The sequence below is a fragment of the Mus caroli genome, unplaced genomic scaffold (assembly GCF_978045245.1).
Source record: "Mus caroli unplaced genomic scaffold, Mus_caroli_1 scaffold_17, whole genome shotgun sequence".
NCBI classification, from domain to species: domain Eukaryota; kingdom Metazoa; phylum Chordata; class Mammalia; order Rodentia; family Muridae; genus Mus; species Mus caroli.
Window position 1 is genome coordinate 12,364,036 of NW_028227272.1, and position 6,625 is coordinate 12,370,660.

At 45.5% G+C, this 6,625-nt stretch overlaps 1 pseudogene; it reads left to right on the forward strand.

Annotated features, from left to right (window-relative positions):
* The first annotated feature begins 4,708 nt into the window (after window positions 1–4,708).
* LOC147000588 (POU domain, class 6, transcription factor 1 pseudogene) lies at window positions 4,709–6,013 on the forward strand (annotated as a pseudogene).
* Window positions 6,014–6,625: the final 612 nt, after the last annotated feature.

The following is a 6,625-nucleotide window of genomic DNA, read 5'->3' on the forward strand; positions in this document are numbered from 1 at the left end:
GGGTGTTGTTACAGAAGCCTTTAATGTTGCTCCTCAACTATGGGTTTTATAAGGAAACAGACTGAACAAGCTGATAAGCAGCATTCCTGCATGGCCTCTGTTTTGGTTCCTACCTCCATGTTCCTGCCTTAAGACATGCCCTTGTGACTGCCCATGGCCACACAAACCCGGTACTCCTGAAGGCAGGCTGGGGCTGAAAGAGACTAGACGGTGAGAAAAGAAAGAGGCCAAGGCAATTTTTTTCTCTGATCAAGGCCCCCAAGTTTACTAAGAGACTGTGCTTATAAAGGGGGGAGGCCCATCCCCTGCCAATGCATTCTTGGTGCCTGGAGCAAGCCTATAGGTGAGGTGCAGGATAGGATGTGTCTCCGGAATGTCTCAAGGGTCTCTCAGTAGGTAGCAGAGTCTCAGAGAAGAGCAGCGGTAGTTGACATAACAATATAGCCATCTAAGTTGGAAGGTTACACCCCAGGTGATCTCATATTCAGTGGCAGCAAAGTCTGAATCAGCCTGCTTCGAGGCTGAGGGAGGCTACATGCCCTGAATTAGAAATGGCTTGAACTTTGATAAGGGCATCTGCTTACTGATTTCCAGGGAAACTTTATGGACTGCCACATGGAAAACTATCAGGAATTCTGATTCCTGTTGAACTCTGTTATATATCTCTTTCTATATTTGTTGCCTTTATAATAGCCAACCCAGCACCTGCCAGTCCTCCTTTCCCCACTGGGTTATTCATAAAGTGGGTTCTCTATCTACAGCCAAAATGTCAGTACAAATTGTCACAAGCCAAGTCTCATGAGTTATTACTATCCATTGTGCTCTTAACTCAGCCCACTGGCTACTTTTCATTCAGTCACATGGTATCTGTTTTCATTTGTATCACTACAGCTATCCACTCTTGTTTGGTGTGTACCAGCACCATCTTTGTACCAGGTATCTACAGGAATGAGTAGTATCCCTTCCAGTACTTCATCTGGTTTAGTTGTTGGTTCAATTACTGGAGGATTCTCTGTGGCTTTAAAGCACACTGCTCCTGGGACAGCCTACATGGCCTTGGTGATAGGGCTTGCATATATCACTGGAAGAAAGCATGCCACATTTGTAGCATTTGATTCTGTGCTACACAACAAAGGGGTTTGTCCAGGAGGCCTTCAGTCCAGTTCTTCATTGGTTAAGCTTTTTTTACCATTGCAATGCTTTTTATACCTCTTAAACCTGCTGTTCTGGTGCTGTGCACTGAGCTTCTGCTACTTTCATTGACTGAGACCAAACACTACTGGAACCATCTGCTCTTGTTGCAGATTGACTTCTAACAGACAAGGACACTGAAGTAGTGGGGCAAATAGCTATGTAGCCTGTCCTATAAGGGTCTTTGTCTTTTCAAAATCTTTGTGAGCTATTCTTCCCCAACCACATATGGCATTGTTTATCAAGTTATACATAGGAAGAACAGCATAGGCAAGATGGGGCACAAAAATCCGCCAATATCCCAAGAGTTCTCAAAATGCCCATAGCTCCTTACATGTACAGGTACAGGCTGCTTTAGGATTTTGTCAATAGCATTGTCACATATCATATGTGTTTTACAAGACCATAATACCCCCAAGAATTTTACAGTTGTGCCTGTCCATTGAATATTCTGTGGATTGATCTCCTAACTTGTTTCTTTAGATGCATTTCTCATACCTTTCTAGATCTGCAAGACACCCAGAGGTTAGCATTATACCATCCATATAATAAAACCTCTTCACAGAGGGTGGACAGAATAACAAAGCAAGGTCCTGGGATACCATCCCATGAAAAATAGTGGGACTGTGAATATAAAAGTACTCTGAATGTCTACTGTTAACAATTTCATGTGAACGCAAATAGGATTTGGCACCCAACAGTTAAAAGAATACTAAATTAATAAATAAATAGGTAAATAAATAAATGCATTACCAATGTCTAATACACCACCATGGAAAGATTCCATCACTCATATTAGTTATTCAATTAAAAGAGCTATATTTTGTATAGCAGCAGGATAAGGTCAGAGAATCATGTTATTTAGCTGTCTATAATTGACAATTCTCTGGGAGCCATATGGCTTTTTCACAAGCCATATTGGGCTGTTGAAAGGACCTTAAAGTGGACAAATAATTACTACCCTTTCTAGATCTCTTATGGCTTCTGTAGTTTCATCATGGCCGCTAGAAAGTTTACATTGTTTGACCTTCACCACCCTAGTCAGAGTAGACAATTTTACAGGTTCCCATCTTGCCTGACCACACATGACTCCTTTTATTTTGTACACTTTTAGGCAAAATTCCCTACAGAGTGTAGTCCAACAATACATCCACCCAAAATATTTTCTTGATGTGAAGAAATATACATCATATATTCTTGGGAGGAAAAAATACCTATTCCAGTTCCCAGATCCCGCCGAGACTAGTCTGTGCAGCTGAGACTGTGGACTATAGAATCGAACAGCTTCTGGAACAGGCAGAAGCCACAGAGCTACTGAGGCAAACCCCATTTCGGCTCCAGACATCTGGTCACCTTCCCTGCCAGAGGAGAAGTGTCCATCCTGCCAGGGAGGGCTTTGCCAGAATACCTGGGGGAGCCATCTTGGTTCCCAGAACCCGCCAAGATTAGTCTGCGCAGGTAAGAGTGTGGACTACAGAAGCTAACAGCTTCTGGGACAGGCCCTGTTTTGGGCCTTCATCTTCTGTGGGAGGGAGATCCGAATGCCAGATATCTGTGCACCTTCTCTGCAAGAGGAGAGCTTGCCTGCAGAGAGTGCTCTAACCACTGAAACTCAGGAGAGAGCTAGTCTCCCAGGTCGGCTGATAGAGGCTAACAGAATCATGAGAGGAACAAGCTCTAACCAGAGACAACTATAAAAACTAACTCCAGAAACTACCAGATGGCGAAAGGCAAACGTAAGAATCTTACTAACAGAAACCAAGACCACTCACCCTCATCAGAACCCAGCACTCCCAACTCAGCCAGTCCTGGGCACCCCAACACATCCGAAAAGGTAGAACCGGATTTAAAAGCATATCTCATGATGATGGTAGAGGACATCAAGAATAACTCACTTAAAGAAATACAGGAGAACACTGCTAAAGAGTAACAAGTCCTTAAAGAAAAACAGGAAAACACAACCAAACAGGTGATGGAAATGAACAAAACCATCCAAGACCTAAAAAGGGAAGTAGAAACAATGAAGAAAACCCAAAGGGAGATAACTCTGGAGATAGAAAACCTAGGAAAGAAATCTGGAATCATAGATGCCAGCATCAGCAACAGAATACAAGAGATGGAAGAGAGAATCTCAGGTGCAGAAGATTCCATAGAGAACATCAGCACAACAATCAAATAAAATGCAAAATGCAAAAAGATCCTAACTCAAAACATCCAGGAAATCCAGGACACAATGAGAAGACCAAACCTACGGATAATAGGAGTAAATGAGAATGAAGATTTTCAACTTAAAGGGCCAGCAAATATCTTCAACAAAATTATAGGAGAAAACTTCCCAAACCTAAAGAAAGAGATGCCCATGAGCATACAAGAAGCCTACAGAACTAGAAATAGACTGGACAAGAAAAGAAATTCCTCGCAACACATAATAATCAGAACAACAAGTGCACTAAATAAAGATAGAATATTAAAAGCAGTAAGGGAAAAAGGTCAAGTAACATATAAAGGCAGGCCTATCAGAATTACACCAGACTTTTCACCAGAAATTATGAAAGCAAGAAGATCCTGGACAGATGTTATACAGACACTAAGAGAACACAAATACCAGCCCAGGCTACTATACCCAGCCAAACTCTCAATTACCATAGATGGAGAAACCAAAGTATTCTATGACAAAACCAGATTCACACATTATCTTTCAACGAATCCAGCCCTTCAAAGGATAATAACAACAACAACAAAAAAAAAAATACAAGGACAGAAACCACGCCCTAGAAAAAGCAAGAAAGTAATCCTTCAACATACCAAGAAGAAGACAGCCACAAGAACAGAATCCCAAATCTAACAACAAAAATAATAGGAAGCAACAATTACTTTTCCTTTATATCTCTTAATATCAATGGACTCAATCCCCCCCCCAAAAAAAGACATAAACTAACAGACTGGCTACACAAACAGGACCCAACATTTTGCTGCTTACAGGAAACCCATCTCAGGGACAAACACAGACACTACCTCAGAATGAAAGGCTGGAAAACAATTTTCTAAGCAAATCGTCTGAAGAAACAAGCTGGAGTAGCCATTCTAATAACAAATAAAATCGACTTCCAACCCAAAGTTATCAAAAAAGAAAAGGAAAGACACATCATATTCATCAAAGGTAAAGTCTTCCAAGAGTAACTCTCAATTCTGAATATCTATGCTCCAAATGCAAGGGCAGCCACATTCATTAAAGAAACTTTAGTAAAGCTCAAAGCACACATTGCAACTTACACAATAATAGTGGGAGACTTCAACACCCCACTTTCATTAATGGACAGGTCCTGGAAACAGAAACTAAGCAGAGACTCATCGAAACTAGCAGAAGTTATGAAACAAATGGATTTAACAGATATCTACAGAACATTTTATCCTAAAACAAAAGGATATACTGGAGCCGTTAGAGCAGAGCATTCTGGGAGAGGGTCAGCAGTTAGACCTGAGGGAATTTGAAAACAGATGACTGCAGTAGGTCCTTCCAGGGCCTGTCCCTGCAAGTTGTGCTTGTCGAGGGGACACGGTGACGAGGTCTTTTGACAAGTGTCCTAGCTCCCTTTTGATGCCAGCACACCCTCATCTTCATGCACGTCTCCCTGGTCCCTCCCTCTCTGGCCTAGAGCCGCACACTCCAAGTCTGGATGAGGACGGGATCAACTTAGAAGAGATCCGGGAGTTTGCCAAGAATTTTAAGATACGGTGGCTCTCCCTGGGTCTGACACAGACCCAGGTGGGCCAGGCTTTGACCGCGACAGAAGGGCCGGCCTACAGCCAATCAGCCATCTGCAGGTTTGAGAAATTGGACATCACACCCAAGAGCGCCCAGAAGCTGAAGCCGGTTTTAGAAAAGTGGTTGATGGAGGCGGAGCTCCGGAACCAGGAAGGCCAGCAGAACCTGATGGAGTTCGTGGGCAGCGAGCCCTCCAAGAAACGCAAGCGGCGCACTTCCTTCACACCGCAGGCCATAGAGGCTCTCAATGCCTACTTTGAGAAGAACCCCCCTGCCCACCGGCCAGGAAATCACGGAGATCGCCAAGGAGCTCAACTACGACCGGGAGGTGGTGAGGGTCTGGTTCTGTAATCGACGCCAGACACTGAAGAACACCAGCAAGCTGAACGTCTTTCAGATCCCGTAGGGCTCAGTGTCAGCAAGTGATGGCGCTCTGTACTCTCCCCTCAGCAACCAGCCGAAGTCACTGCGGTGGCCGTACCATGTGCAGCTGCGTTTGCCCTAGGTCGTGAGCCTCCACCTGTGCATGCGTGTCAATGCCTGCCTCTTCTGCCCACATATGTCACACCCTGGGGAGGCCCGAGGGGCTGCATGAGAGCCCTAGGCTCTGGGCTGGGCATGTGGAAGGAGGGGGTTTGTGGGGTCCTAAAAAAGCACTTTGCTAAGGTGGTTTCTGAAGGGCGGGTTCCGGTTGGGAACCAGAAAGGCTCTGTCTTTGGGGCAGGGCTGTAGCAACTTTTGGGGACAACTGTGTAGTAGCTCTTGGTTTTGGTGGCACCCTTTGCTCTTCCCTTCGCTCCTCTGCGGTTGTGCCCATGTGACAACTGCGGTCTCACACTGCCTCCCTAACTCTGTCTATGGGCACACTGAACCCCTTAAAGGACAGAGGCGATGGAATCCAGAGAAGCATGGTGTGCTGCTCAGACTCACTGTCTGCCTTGATCTTGAGGGCAGAAGGTTCCCAAAGTGACGGCGAGGGGTCGGATGCCCGAGGTCAGGAGCTGCGAGGTCTCTCCCCGGGTCCTGCTGGTGGTGGGTTTGCGTTCACTCGCAATGTTTTCTCCCAAAAAACAAGTTGGAAAGAAGCAAGAGTAAACTCTCCCACCCTGGAGAGTTTTAGGTCTGGCAGGTCTGGAGTTTATAAAGTAAATGAGGACACCCACCCAGACTTATCTAAGTTTCCAGCTGTCTTCCAACACAAGAGCATGCTAGAGTTTGGGAAATTTTCCTCTGCCCACTTACGCAGGCAGCAGCATGGGGCACGGATTCTGACTGACTTTCCCCCTCTCTTGTGCCCTTACCCATCTCAGGGCAGGACTGAGATGTCTTCAAAGGAGCCAAATGAACCATAAGCCAGACATGGAGGAGCTGGCGTGGGAGGAAGACAGTATCTAAAGGGATGATGGTCCGGGGAGGTCTCTTGTTGAGGCTGACTTAACTCTAGTTTTGTTTGTAACTAAGTCTTGGAGGTCTCCAGAGACTTCACTTTGTCCAGTTGTAGACCAGATCTGTCTGTGAGCAACCCCCCATCCTCACCCCTCTGGGGTGCTCCTCTGAGCAAACAGTGCCCAGGTCAGGGCTTCCCCTGGGTAGGTGATGGCAATCCGGGGCCTGGCATCACACCCAAGCCACTAAGCCAGACTTTGCAGCCACAGAGAGGAGAGAGCT